This window comes from Salvia splendens, chromosome 19, assembly GCF_004379255.2.
Source record: "Salvia splendens isolate huo1 chromosome 19, SspV2, whole genome shotgun sequence".
Taxonomy (NCBI): Eukaryota; Viridiplantae; Streptophyta; class Magnoliopsida; order Lamiales; family Lamiaceae; genus Salvia; species Salvia splendens.
Window position 1 is genome coordinate 8,708,128 of NC_056050.1, and position 16,339 is coordinate 8,724,466.

General features: G+C 38.8%; 1 pseudogene; it reads right to left on the bottom strand.

The window, feature by feature from the left end:
* Positions 1-4,753: 4,753 nt before the first annotated feature.
* LOC121778980 lies at positions 4,754-14,344 on the bottom strand (annotated as a pseudogene).
* Between the last annotated feature and the right edge of the window lie 1,995 nt (positions 14,345-16,339).

A 16,339-nucleotide genomic window follows, 5' to 3' on the forward strand; every position in this document is an offset into this window, starting at 1 on the left:
TTGAGAATATTGAACTGTACCTTTCACGCGAGGCTGAGCCACCGCCGGGGTTTGCGGACGGAGACGAGTGGGAGGACGATGGAAATCGCTGGCGAAATTCGGGGGATAGAGGGATCCGATCTCGGAATTTTCCACCCGGCAATCGTGGGGGTGGGAGGGATAATCGTGGCCGTCGAGATAACAGAAGTTGTGCGGGATTCCGAGGAGACCAATCTTACAGGTATGTCCCGCCTGGGGAGCGCCCGCCATCTTGCTGGGACCCGCCCCAGGGGTTCCAGGCTGCGGGCTACGACAAGCCAGAACGTGTTAAAATGCAGCCCCCTCGCTTTGACGGGACCGATGCAACGACTTGGATTTCGAAGGTCCAATTTTACTTCAATCACCTGATGATGCCCGAGGCCCAGCGATTGAACTATGCGGTCATGTTGTTCGACCAACCGGCGGCGGAATGGGTGTTCAATTACTGCTCGAATAATGAATTCGTGACGTGGCAGGAATTCCTGGAGGATGTAAGTCATCGTTTTGATCGTCAAAGCTTCAGAAATTTCTACGGCTTGATAGCAAAGTTGACACAAACAGGGACGGTACTGGAGTACCATGACACGTTCGAAAAATATATGAATCGGGTGAAAGGGGTGCCGGAATCAGATCTGTTTACATTGTTCGTCGCGGGCCTTAAACCCGACATGCAGGAACGGCTGCAGCTGCACAGACCATCGTCCTTGGTAGCTGCTATGGCTCTAGCACTGGAGCTCGCAGATACGCAGGCTGACTGCTGGCACCAGCCACCGCAGCCGACGGCGACTCGTCGCCCCTGTCAGAACAGGGACGGTAGGGGTCCGACGGGAGTCCCCCCCGGGCAGCAGCCGCCCCAGGCATCAGGTGCTGTGATTCAAACCCAGGGAGGTTCAGGCCGGCCGACTGTTCAGATGAGACCCCTAATGGTTCGGGTTTCGCAGGCGGAGAAAGCGGAACGGGCTAGGATGGGCCTGTGATATTACTGTCCCGACAAATGGGTGATAGGTCATGTATGCAAACAACATTTATTGTGCTACGCTGGAGAGGATGGAAGTGGGGATGATGGAGAGAATAATAAGTTCAAGAGTTATTCGCAAGATCAGGAGGAGCTGAGGAAGCAGAATGTGAAATCTCTGGAGGAAGGGAAAAGTAAAGGGCATGGCGATGTGGATGTAAACATTTCAGAGGAGGAGCTGAAGAGGTTAAAGAGAGTCTGAAGAAGAAAGAGATAAAGGTAAAGTTAGAGAAGATTAGGGAGGTGGCTGGGACTAAAGGAATCTTTCTAGATAAGGATGATTTGGAGGCTGAATTTGATCCTGAAGCACATGATAAAAAGATGAATGAAGCATTTGGTGAGGAGTATTATGATGCCGAGGATGTTGATCTGTAGTTTGGGACTGATGGAGATGAAGATGAGGAACTGCACATTGACAATGTTCTTTGGAATGCTTTGAATATGCTGTCGGATGATGATAAGGAGCTGCCACATGGAGGAGTTATGAAGTGCTCGCTAGCCACAAAGACATTTAACATCGGGCTAAACATGCCGGCAAAACCAGTTGTCTTCACGAATGTTCAGGACTTTGATGGGGATTACTATGTCGGGAGACGTTTGCCTATTTGGCATGTGTTCGATCCAGGAGGAGACGCCTCACCAAAACTTCTGCTACCAGCTATCGTTGTTGCTTCGTAATTTCCACCTTGAGGACAAGGTGGATTTCAACCGGGGGAGAGTTGATACGAGTCTTCACTTAATTAGTTTAGATTTATTAAGATTTTGCATATCTTTACATATATTTGTTTCTTGTTCAATAAGTTATGATTAAGTGTTATAAATAGGGAAGAATGTGATCATTTGAGGAAATCAACGAAATACAATATTAATCTTTTGCCCAACGACGAGTTGAGAATTATCTTTTACTAAGATCTCGCGCTGCCCGACGGAGAGGAATTCCCGCGCACAGCCGGTTCTTGCTACCGCCGATCCTTCGTTAGGACGCCGGTGAAACGAGATACGACGTAGGGTCGTATCATATACCCACCAAGATGTTATTAACTCAAAGAAATTTCTACCGTAACAGAATTTTCCAACTACTTTATCTCTTCCAACTCTCCTAGGTTCTGACTTCTAATTTGTCCTGAAAAGTGACTATGTTGTCGATTATGTTGTTTGAACCTTCATCCCCAGGGTTTTTTCTTTTAATGAAACGCATGACGGAGATGCGTCTTTTATAGAGACGCATGAGGGACATGCGTCGTTAAATTTTTATTTTTTTTCTTTATTTTTTTTGAAAGACGCATAAGCGTCATGCGTCACAGGCAAAGACGCATAAGCGTCATGCGTCTTTCATTTTTTATTTTTATTTTTATTTTATTTTATTTATTTTTATTTATATAGCAACCTTCATTGACGCACTCTACTCTTCGTATAATTCCTTTCTTTAAGGTGGTCTTCGGCTGCTTTGATATCAAATTAATTGATCTGGCGGAACAGGTGTGAATTTTGTCAGCTATCTTTCCTCCATCAAATGGGTTTTTTTCTTTTTTTATTCGACGGGTATGCACACCTCAAATTAAATTTGTCAGCTATCTTTCATTTCATATGTAACTTAAAGATACTATTAAAAAAAATAAAATAAAAAAATACAAAAAAATAAAAAAATGAAAGACGCATGACGCTTATGCGTCTTTCAAAAAAATAATGAAAAAAAATAAAAATTTAACGACGCATGTCCCTCATGCATCTCTATAAAAGACGCATCTCCGTCATGCGTTTCATTAAAAGGAGACGCATGAGGGTCATGCGTCTCTCCCAAAGGCGGAATAAAAAAAAGTCCAGTACACTCGAGGAATGTTATCCGTGGTCTAGAATAAAAAAAGAAAAAACCCTTCATCCCCATCAGATATATCATTTGTGTTAATATTCATATTGACATGCATGCTTATATTATTGGTGTAGATTGCAGAATATCTTGATTTCTCTTTGCCATAGATATATTGTTTGCATTGCTTCTACATAAAGTTGTTGCCTACATTAGTGGTTATTTGACTTAAAGAATGGTGTCAATGGGTCCTTGTTTATGTTACAACTTTCACAAAGTTCACAATCCATCACAAAAACTTTATGGCATTCTAAAATATAAACACAATATTACATACTCCAGTATTTTTTTATCAGGTGAAGAAGCGAAGCTCAGAAGAGCAATCTACTCAGTGCACAACGGGGATTGCCGAAATTCAGCATCCCACAGAGTATGCTTTTTTTTTTCTCTTTTCTTTTGTGTTAGACGTAATATTTTAATCAATAGTGACTATGGAATACTATAGACACCTCTTCTTTGTCAATAATACATAAGGAGAAAGGTTGTCAGATGAGAACGACAGCAATAGTTACTGATAAGCTTCATCACACTATGTGGATTAGCTATATGATGATATTTATTTCAGCATTGTATAAGAGTTAGAAATGATCAGATGCTTGGTTCCAAAAAATGTTTCTTCTTTTTGAAAGTGCTAATATCGACATACTGTTACTTGTAGATTAACTGCTGTTGGGCTTGCAAATACAAGCTAAAAAATATTGAGGAAACAGAGGTTGCAAAAAAGCTCTTATAGGAGAGAAGGCATGTGAGTCGCAAAAATGTAGAGTCCAACATTCCTGCAAGTTTCAGTGCAGACTTTTTCCAGCGTGGCAAGGACTATGCTGAGAAACTTAGGAAAGGTGATTTCATTTTCTTTGCATTGTGAACTATATGAAAACAATCCTAGAAATGTATTTCTGCTTATCCTCGCATTAGAATGCACATTATCTTATCTCCAATCTCCATCCCTCTCCCTTGGCATAATTATTCACTTTGAGGGGATCTTTACTTGAGACAGAATGGTGCAAGTCTTGCTATTTGACATTACTTGTGTGAATGTGACCTATTTGCGAAGCATAGTCTTGTGAAGTCTTTTAAGTCAAGCTCATGTTAGTATTCTATCCGTGCTTCCTTAAACAGATCAAATCAACAAGCCGGAAATTTAAATATTTAGTGTGGCTATTAGTAGACTTTATGCCAATGAAGTTAAAATCCCTTGGGTAAAGAACATGAGATGGATAAATTTGTGATTAGGGTTTTATGAGTCATTTTGTGTTTATGCGGGAGAGTAGGCATAAGTGTTGTATTGTTATATCCATGACAATGGTGTATTTGATTTCCTTAATGCCTGGCTGATATATTATTTATCTTCATCATATATTTTATCAGACCATCCAGAGGCTTACAGTGGAGCAATGTGGAGGCTAAAAAACAAGATTCAGTTGCTGATGTTGCTGGTCGAAGGCAAGCTGCCACAGATGAGCTCATGCTGAACTGCTTCCACAAATGAGAGAGACAATGTATATGGAAAGCATTGTTGACTTGCTTCATGGTGGATTATATTCTTCTTATATATATGCTTCCATCAAAAGAATGCAAAACACAATAATTGTATTCAAAACACAGCTTTTCACCTATTATAGTCTCGAGTAAGAGCATGTAAAGATGTTTACAGTGCCTTGATCGCGTGAATACAGAAAAGAAACAAAAATGTAAACATATAGTAGTAACAACAAAATGGTGTGAGCATTAATAGGGTTATCACTGAATTTTCAAAAAAGATTGGTGAGAACTCAGAAAAAGAAATGATGTGATAAATCATTCGCTTCTATGTATGGTGGTGTCTCCAGCTAATGTGGAAGGTGTTGCTGAAGCTACAGGAACTTCTCCAAACCATAGACCAGATTCTGCATAAACATAGGTCACAAATGTTAGAAATAATGGGAAGAAATTCTCAAGCCGTGTACAGGCGGTACTCTAATTATTACAATCAAAAGGAAACTTGCAACAAAAAGAGGAATGAAAATTACAACGGAAATAAAGCAAACCAAATTTATAAGTCGAGTCGAGGAAAGCCCTCTTTTCGCAAGACAAATTACGCCCCGGCTAGTGCTCACGGAATGGCGTATTGCCCCCAAAGATAAAACGACTTCCTCCTAGCGTGTAGAAGCACCTCAAACCCGCTAGGCACCGGCGAACTTGATGGAGTTCCGAGAATCGAGCTAGACAATGCTCCTAAGATGCACACTATGATGTAGAGACCTTAGAGAGAAAAGATGATGATGTTTGTTGTTGGTGTTCGTCTCTCTACAACTCCGTGCCTTTTATAGGCATCAAATGTGGACATGGAAGGTCATGGAATTAACCACCATAAACCACAAAATTAACACAAGAACACGAAACACCAAAGGACATGAAAGTGAAAGGTTTGAAACCTTTCAAATGTCACACGTTTCCAACAATCCCCCACATTGGTTAGAGCATTGCAAGCTCAAATCAACACAAGACGTGTATGCATGCATGCTGACTCTTTGCTCAATTCTCGAGAAACAATATTGCATTTGGAATAGTAGCTTGAGGCTTTGAACTTTCCATAGTCAACACTATCGGGCATACCAGCGGCCTGGTGGACGTGATGCCTTGAACCATTCCTCCTTGGTGTATACCGAGACAATAATATTGACACAATATTATTTACAAACTCATCAGTTCTCACGTTTGTGTCCTTTACTGGCCATGGAACACCACTTTGGATTCATAAGTGTTTCCTAGAATGTATTCCATGTTGGAAGAAGCCAGTGCCGACAGTAGTGATATACTGTGATAGCCAAGCAGCTATAGGGAGAGCACATAGTGGCTTATACAACGGTAAGTCTCGACATATTCGTCGGCGACATAATACCATCAGGCAATTGATCACAAGTGGTGTTATCACAGTTGACTATGTAAGGTCAGTTGATAACTTAGCGGATCCGTTAACAAAAGGTTTAAACCGTGATCAAATGCATAAATTGCTAAAAGGAATGGGACTGAAAACCACATCTTAAAAGATGATTATAGTGGTAACCCAACCATACGATTGGAGATCCCATGGGCTTGGTTCAATGGGAAAACGAAGCTATATGAATCTAGTTGTAACACTCGGAAGATTTTTTATCTTCGCCCATTCTTTAGAAAGCATTGAGTGTTGTAACATGCTTGTGGTAAGAGGCTAAGTTTTGACTTTTAATGATTCTTAGAAACCTCGAGGAGGTGGGTATTGCAGGATACCTAGAAAAGAATCACCTATGTAAGTGAAGAAGTGTGGGCCGCTTCAACATGTGAATCACTTATGAATCCAAAGTGGTGTTCCATGGCCAGTAAAGATGCAATCGACTGTTTTAGGGCCTATTACAACTTGTTTTGGAGGTGGCACTTCTACCTTCGCTAAACACCCCCACACTTTGAGGTACGGAAAAGAAGGTTTCTTCCCTTTCCATAACTCATAAGGAGTCACATCCCTATTTTTTAGTGGAATTTTGTTCAGGATATGATTCGCTGTTAACACAGCCTCCCCCTACATGTTCTGGGATAAACCAGAATTAATCAACAGAGCATTCATCATCTCTTTAAGTGTTCGATTTTTTCGTTCAGCAACTCCATTTGACTGGGGAGAATATGGAGCCGTTGTTTGGTGAATTATACCACTTGCATGACATAATTCTGCAAACGGGGCTACGTACTCACCACCTCTATCACTTCGAACACACTTAATTCGACAATTAAGTTGATTTTCGGCTTCATTTTTGAAGTCTTTAAACGCTTCAATTGCCTCATCTTTACTTCTTAATAAGTAAATGTAACAATACCTTGTGCAGTCATCTATAAATGTGATGAAGTACTTTTTACCACCTCTAGTTTGCACAAATTTTAAATCACATACGTCTGTATGGATTAACTCTAGAGGTTTTGTGCTCCGTTCTACCGAGCGAAACGGTAGCTTGGTCATTTTTGCTTCAACACAGACTTCACATTTTTCTTGTGAGTTAAACTTATCTACTTTTAGTAAATTAAGATTTACTAATCTTTTTATAGCATTTAGATTTACATGTCCCAATCTATTATGCCATAAATCAGAGTTTTCAAGCAAATAAGAGGATGTGTCATCTTCCTTATTGCTTATTCCTTTTCCACGGTGAATGATTGTAACATTCAGCTCAAAAAGCCCATTCACTAGGTGACCTTCACCTATGAACTTTTCATACTTGGTCAGTATAACCTTTTCACACTCAAATTCTAGTGAAAATCCATGATTTACTAGAAGTGAGCCTGACACCAAATTATTTCGGATGTCTGGGACATGCAGCACATCCTTAAGGGTAAGAACCTTTCCTGATCCTAATTTTAGGAACACATTACCCACACCAACCACCTTAGAAGAGGCTTGGTTTCCCATGTGTACTTTTCTACCTTCAACAGATTTGTAGGTAGAAAAAACGCTTCTTTCGGAGCACACATGACATGTGGCACCTGTATCAACAAACCATTCATTTGGATTGTTACCATGGTTCACATCGGAGACCATTGCGATCACCTCGTGATCTTTGTTGTTTATAACAACACGTTCAAATAATTTGCACAATATTGTCTCCAACAATAAGTACACTATTATATTGAACCATATGTGCATTGGTATATTCAACAACCCATGCATCCCAATTATTACTACCAAGTCAAAATTGGTCTTGCTTGTCAACTGACAAACGATAAACACAATTCTCAAGAGAATAGATCTCAAGGAATTAACCATTTCGTAGCTCATGAACATTGGTACTGTTCGTTTCTTCATTCCTCTTTTTGTTGCAAGTTTCCTTTTGATTGTAATAGTTAGAGTACCGCCTGTACACGGCTTGAGAATTTCTTCCCATTATTTCTAACAATCGCAAGACAAATTAGTGGGTTTAGGGTTTAGGGTTTAGAGGGTTTAGCACCATAAACCACAAAATTAACACAAGAACATGAAACACCAAAGGACATGAAAGTGAAAGGTTTGAAACCTTTCAAATGTCACACGTTTCCAACAATCCCCCACATTGGTTAGAGCATTGCAAGCTCAAACCAACACAAGACGTGTATGCATGCATGCAGACTCTTTGCTCAATTCTCGAGAAACAATATTGCATTTGGAATAGTAGCTTGGGGCTTTGAACTTTCCATAGTCAACACTATCGGGCATACCGGCGGCCTGGTGGACGTGATGCCTTGAACCATTCCTCCTTGGTGTATACCGAGACAATAATATTGACACAATATTATTTACAAACTCATCAGTTCTCACGTTTGTGTCCTTTACTGGCCATGGAACACCACTTTGGATTCATAAGTGATTCACATGTTGAAGCGGCCCACACTTCTTCACTTACATAGGTGATTCTTTTCTAGGCATCCTGCAATACCCACCTCCTCGAGGTTTCTAAGAATCATTAAAAGTCAAAACTTAGCCTCTTACCACAAGCAGGTTACAACACTCAATGCTTTCTAAAGAATGGGCGAAGATAAAAAATCTTCCGAGTGTTACAACTAGATTCATATAGCTTCGTTTTCCCATTGAACCAAGCCCATGGGATCTCCAATCATATGGTTGGGTTACCACTATAATCATCTTTTAAGATGTGGTTTTCAGTCCCATTCCTTTTAGCAATTTATGCATTTGATCACGGTTTAAACCTTTTGTTAACGGATCCGCTAAGTTATCAACTGACCTTACATAGTCAACTGTGATAACACCACTTGTGATCAATTGCCTGATGGTATTATGTCGCCGACGAATATGTCGAGACTTACCGTTGTATAAGCCACTATGTGCTCTCCCTATAGCTGCTTGGCTATCACAGTATATCACTACTGTCGGCACTGGCTTCTTCCAACATGGAATACATTCTAGGAAATTTCTGAGCCACTCGGCTTCTTCCCCTGCTTTATCCAATGCAATAAACTCAGATTCCATGGTGGAACGAGCAATACACGTCTGTTTCGTTGATTTCCACGAAACAGCACCACCCCCAACAATGAACACATAACCACTCGTCGAGAACGAGTCTTTTGAATCAGAGATCCTATTTGCATCACAATACCCTTCAAGTACTTGGGGATATCTTGTGTACAGCAGCTCAAAGTTAAGAGTATACTTCAAGTATCTCAAAACCCTACGCAGAGCTTTCCAATGTTCCTTGCTTGGGTTGCTCGTAAATCGGCTCAGCTTATTCACCGTACACGCAAGATCTGGTCGGGTGCAGTTTGTGATAAACATCAAACTCCCTATGATCCTTGCATATTCTTCTTGAGCTACAGGCTCACCCGTGTGCTTACTCAAATGCACGTTGGGTTCCAATGGAGTCTTAGCTGGCTCACAATCGAATGAGTGAAATTTCTTTAGCACTTTCTCAATATAATTAGATTGTGTCAGAGCAATTCCCTCATGATTCCTTTTAATTTTGATTCCGAGAATCACATCAGCTAAACCCATATCTTTCATGTCGAAATTTCTCTTCAACATGTTTTTGGTTTCATTGATAATGGCACTATTGCTGCCCGTAATCAACATATCATCTACATAAAGACACACAATAACGAAACCGTTATCTGTGTTCCTAATGTAAACACACTTATCGCACTCATTGATAGTGAAACCATTTGCCAACATCACGTTGTCAAATTTTAAATGCCATTGTAATGGTGCTTGCTTCAACCCATATAACGACTTTACCAGTTTGCATACTTTACGCTCTTGCCCAGGCACAACAAACCCTTCGGGTTGTTCCATATATATTTCTTCTTCCAGATCACCATTCAGAAACGCAGTTTTCACATCCATTTGGTGAATCTCAAGATTGTGCAAAGCAGCAATCGCAAGAAGCACCCGAATGGAAGTGATTCTCGTAACAGGTGAATAGGTATCAAAAAAGTCATGCCCTTCTTTCTGCTTAAAGCCTTGGACAACTAGGCGAGCTTTGTACTTATCTATAGTACCATCGGGCTTATATTTCCTTTTCAGAATCCACTTGCACCCTAAAGTCTTACAGCCTTCAGGCAAGTCTACTAACACCCAGGTGTTATTTCTCATGATGGATTCAATCTCACTGTTGATAGCTTCTTGCCACCACGCTGCGTCTGGGCCAGACAAAGCTTCTGCCACTGACTTTGGTTCGTCATCCAACATAAAAGTTATGAAGTCGGGACCAAATGTCTTAGCAACTTTAACTCTTTTACCACGTCTTGGTTCAACATCCTCAGGACTTGACCTCGTCCTTTTTGGAGGATTAGAACTAGTGGATTCATCCATCATTCTTTCACTAGAACGATCCTCTTGCCTCTTACAAGGGTAAACATTCTCAAAGAATATAGCATTCCTTGACTCAATCGTTGTTCCTTCAGCCACGCCAGGCACAGCTGACCTATGGACTAGGAAACGATAGGCACTACTATTAAGTGCATGGCCAATAAAGATGCAATCGACTGTTTTATGGCCTATTGCAACTTGTTTCGGAGGTGGCACTTCTACCTTCGCTAAACACCCCCACACTTTGAGGTATGAATACGAAGGTTTCTTCCCTTTCCACAACTCATAAGGAGTTACATCCCTATTTTTTAGTGGAATTTTGTTCAGGATATGATTCGCTGTTAACACAGCCTCCCCCCACATGTTCTGGGGTAATCCTGAATTAATCAACAAAGCATTCATCATCTCTTTTAGTGTTCGATTTTTGCGTTCAGCAACACCATTTGATTGAGGAGAATATGGAGCTGTGGTTTGGTGAATTATACCACTTGCATGACATAATTCTGCAAACGGAGCTACATACTCACCACCTCTATCACTTCGAACACACTTAATTCGATAATTAAGTTGATTTTCGGCTTCATTTTTGAAGTCTTTAAACGCTTCAATTGCCTCATCTTTACTTCTTAATAAGTAAAGGTAACAATACCTTGTGCAATCATCTATAAAAGTGATGAAGTACTTTTTTCCACCTCTTGTTTGCACAAATTTCAAATCACATACGTCTGTATGGATCAATTCAAGAGGTTTTGTGCTTCGCTCTACCGAATGGAACGGCAGTTTAGCCATTTTGGCTTCAACACACACTTCACATCTTTCTTGTGAGTTAAACTTATCTACTTTTAGTAAATTAAGATTTACTAATCTTTTTATAGCATTTAGATTTACATGTCCCAATCTATTGTGCCATAAGTCAGAGCTTTCAAGCAAATAAGAGGATGTGTCATTTTCCTTATTGCTTATTTCTTTTCCACGGTGAATGACCGTAACATTCAGCTCAAAAAGCCCATTCACTAGGTGACCTTCACCTATGAACTTTTCATACTTGGTCAATATAACCTTTTCACACTCAAATTCTAGTGAAAATCCATGATTTACTAGAAGTGAGCCTGACACCAAATTATTTCGGATGTCTGGGACATGCAGTACATCCCTAAGGGTAAGAACTTTTCCAGATCCTAATTTTAGGAATACATTACCCACACCAACCACCTTAGATGAGGCTTGGTTTCCCATACGTACTTTTCTACCTCCAACAGATTTGTAGGTAGAAAAAGCGCTTCTTTCGGAGCACACATGACATGTGGCACCTGTATCAACAAACCATTCATTTGGATTGTTACCATGGTTCACATCGGAGACCATTGCGATCACCTCGTGATCTTTGTTGTTTATAACAACACGTTCAAATAATTTGCACAATATTGTCTCCAACAATAAGTACACAATTATATTGAACCATATGTGCATTGGTATATTCAACAACCCATGCATCCCAATTATTACTACCAAGTCAAAATTGGTCTTGCTTGTCAACTGACAAACGATAAACACAATTCTCAAGAGAATAGATCTCAAGGAATTAACCATTTCGTAGCTCATGAACATTGGTACTGTTCGTTTCTTCATTCCAGCTTTGGTGCTCATGTTTCTTCCAACTTCAATTGGTATAATCCTGTCTTAGAAGAGTACACCAATTTGTCTTGCGATTGTTAGAAATAATGGGAAGAAATTCTCAAGCCGTGTACAGGCGGTACTCTAACTATTACAATCAAAAGGAAACTTGCAACAAAGAGGAATGAAAATTACAACGGAAATAAAGCAAACCAAATTTATAAGTCGAGTCGAGGAAAGCCCTCTTTCCGCAAGACAAATTACGCCCCGGCTAGTGCTCACGGAATGGCGTATTGCCCCCAAAGATAAAACGACTTCCTCCTAGCGTGTAGAAGCACCTCAAACCCGCTAGGCACCGGCGAACTTGATGGAGTTCCGAGAATCGAGCTAGACAATGCTCCTAAGATGCACACTATGATGTAGAGACCTTAGAGAGAAAAGATGATGATGTTTGTTATTGGTGTTCGTCTCTCTACAACTCCGTGCCTTTTATAGGCATCAAATGTGGACATGGAAGGTCATGGAATTAACCACCATAAACCACAAAATTAACACAAGAACATGAAACACCAAAGGACATGAAAGTGGAAGGTTTGAAACCTTTCAAATGTCACACGTTTCCAACAACAAATTCATAAATATATTAGTCATTGGATGCATTCCTAATCTGAGATGAAGTTAGAATTACCTTAAGACGCACGACTTTTCTGATGGCTAGAAGCAAGCCTGGCATGAGAGAATGGACGTTGGTGATATCATGTTTGACGGTGTAAACCTGTTCCAAGAATAATATGAATTGTTTGTTATGTTGTATCCAGTGAAATAGATATATTGAATGTACCTCACCTCACCGGGCCGGGAAAAGTGGACTGTTGTACTCGAGGGGAGCCCTGGAAGAAGTAAACTATGCACCCGCACTCCGTCCTCTCCGACAATTTGACCCCTATGGGAATCCACATATATAGTAGTTGAGTAATTAAGATGAGAGAGTTTACATTTCTTCTTACCAAAATGTCAGTCGATGCATCTATCTTCTCTATTGTACATCTGCCCCAGGTTGGTCATGTTGTTTGCTATTTGTATCGCCTCCTGTGACGGTAAGTCATGTTCGCATGAAAATCAAACTAGTACATTAGCAACTAGCAAGCATCATCTCGAATGTCATAATAGTCGGTGGGTCGATAGACGTACCCCAGCCCGGCAGTGGCTTTTGATTCAACAATCTCAACGTTGTTGTAGTGAAAAGATGCTGAAATTGCAGCTTGCTGCAGTAGTAATGGAAAGAGTTGGTGCTACTAGGCAACCCTGTAAGTAATGTATTAACTAGTATTAATTTTGTGAAATGTGAAGGAATTTGAAGAGATTGAGGTGTGTGAATCTGAATCTGATCTGACCGTTGTGGCTTTTTCACAAAATGCTGATAATGCAGAAACCGTCTCCATATTGATTCGAGGCACATAAACTACGGTTTTCATTCCAAATGCCGTCGCCTGTTTACATTTGTTTGGTAGGGAATATAGGCAAGACAAACCATGATAAGAACATACAGGAGTAGGAGTTATCCATCCTAGCAACTTGTTTAATGACTTAATTCATTTCACTACATATGTAATTAAACCAACCTGTTTCACATTGTCGTAAACCGAGCAAGCATCTGTAAAATCCACCACAACTGTATTTGCTTTCAACTGCTATAGTATTCACTTTGAGAACTTATATACATATTCTTGATTACTACAGTAAAATTGATTCTTCTTCTCACCTGTGAAATGGAACCCCTAATACCATAGTAATGTCATTTAATATGGCTATTTGCCACAAACCTAACAACAAAATTATGAACCAAAAAACTCAATTTCAAACTTATAAATAAATGGGAAACAAGTAAATATGTATAACCTTTCCTATGTCTTGTCCAACAAGGTGAGAATCAACAGCACCAACAATCTCCATCCCTCTTGCATTTGTCACAGCAATCACAGCTGCCCTACCAATTTCCTTTGCCGCCCCATTTATGATCACCTAACTCCAAATTCTTAGATTTCTTTTATTAATAGTTAAATATATGCCTAACTCAAGTAATTAAGTTTATATAATAACCTTAATGTTGCTCTGCGAAGGGATGGAATTTGCAAGTTGATGATGCCGCCATGGCTGCTCTGACTTGATAACTTGGGTTTCTGTCACGACCGCACATCGTTAGGGATAGCAAAGCCGAGGAATCGTGACTAGGGGTGGGGAATAAGAAAAGGGGAACAAAAAAGGGGATAAACAATTACAAAAAATTTACTTAGAAATAACGGGGAAAAGTTTTCAATTTAACTCTTGGTCACAAGAACTTGAATGGAAATCTTACTCTCAATAAATATTTATCAGAGTATAGGAGAACAATCGATGTTGTTGTCTAGAACATTAGTACGCAGCAGAATGAACATGTCACATGTATGAAGAAGACATGCACCTTCGAGAGCTTCTACTTAAAATAAAAAGGAAATCATCAACTTATTGAACTTTGCTCAACATTCTCCACCATCACTGCTCAACCTGCACATTTAGAAATACATACAGGGCTAACAAAGGTACTCAGTGAACACATTGCCGAAATATACACATATACGTTGAGAATATTGTCATGCCATCACAACAACACTCGAGAGTTCTCTCTTAAAAGGCCCGAGCTTATTAAATTCTTGTGAGCTAATGTTCGACTATCACTCTAAGTTCTTTCTATACTTTGAACACCAAGTGCCGTGGAGATGGTGCTCTCCCACAGTCACCTACATCTTTCTCCAGCTTGGGAGATGGGCCCTCCCAACGGCCTCCACTATATCATCTTTGTGCCATGGAAGATGACCACCTTTCACAGTCACTTGTGTACACTAATCCGAATATGGATACCAGCCTTACTCGGATATGAATTCGATTTTTAAGTTCCAACCAAAACTAATAGGCTTCATGTACATAAAACAAATTATTTATGTCAAGACAACATCATTTGCTTAAATAAATATTATTTTAAAATATTTATATTTTTATACATATTATTATGCAGGATAGAATAGTTTCACCTCCTTCCGTTTTTCAACATTACTTTCATCGTGGTCATACCTTTTTAGAAACATATTCCCATGCAAAATTTAGCTTCGAGAGAGATACTTGGTGATATGCATTCTATATTATATCTTTTCTTAACTTTACGCTATAATTAAATTAGAGATTTCATTTATCAATTAAAACGGGTTCAAGGAATTATTTTATTCTTGTCCGATTTCTTCCTTAACCATCTCGAAAAATCACATTTTATTTTCTAATTTAATCCAAAGATTTTATTTCAGAGAGATCAATCCATCCGGGTTCAATAAACTAATTTAATCTAATACAGTTGGATTATTAGGCAACTAATTAGCATCTAGACTTTAATAAAAGGAGATGGGCTCCCAAAAGCATCAATTTATTTCAACCCAAACAATTAAACATGGGTAGGATTTGTTGCTTGAATTAATGCTAAATTTGTATGTGAAGATGCTGAAGGAGAAGAGATATTTCTCGAGGGAGGAATTGTTTGAATACTTGGTCATCCAAAGTTGTACAGAAACTCCCACTCTCTGTTCTCTGTTTTTATTAGGAAAACTGTGGATAAGAGTTAACAAAAGCAAGAGTGGGGAAGAAAAGCCACGCCTACTCGCCTAGGGTGAAAGAGGAATTAATCTCATTAATTCTGATTCAATATGCTTCGTAATTATGATTATGTGAATATATATATGTATGTAGAAAGGACCCATCTATCATTGGTCGACCTTAGGATTATTGGAAATTGAGCTTAGTACATGTCAACCATGTAGGCATAAATTTCCTCAAAAGTGGATGGAAATAGTATTATAAAGGAGGTACTATGTGCTTATTCTTACTCTCTTTTATCAAAACTCTAGAAATAGACAAGATGTCTTTTTTTTCAGGCGAATTTCAATATATTGCAAGAACTGAAGGATAAGAAGTTGTTGTAGATCATACAAATAATCATCATATGTGTAGATTAGCATGTCAGATTTCAATTTATAAAGCTTAATACATTGAAGTCTCTTTCTCAAAAAAACAATTATGAGTCTAAAGAATTCTTAAATTTGGATAATTTTTTGAGCTCTTGAAAATTATTTCTTCTTGTAATAATGAGATATAAATGTTGTCGTACTAAAAATGCTTAATCTCAAACTAACATCACTGAAAGTTCAGAAATATATCATAAATACATTTGTTATTGAGACCGACAAAAGTTATTCTATTATAAATTATAGTATAATTAAAAATTAATAATGTTAATAATAATAATAATAATTTATTAGTATTATAATCGAAGTATGATTTAGAATTTTAAAATTGTATTAAATCTTACTTAATTAGTTATTTAAAATTTATAATAAAATATTAACAATTGTAATGATAATAATTGTATAGTACTATTATGATTTAAATGGTTATATTAAAGTCATCTTAACATATAATAATAATAATAATAAAATCTTCTTATCAT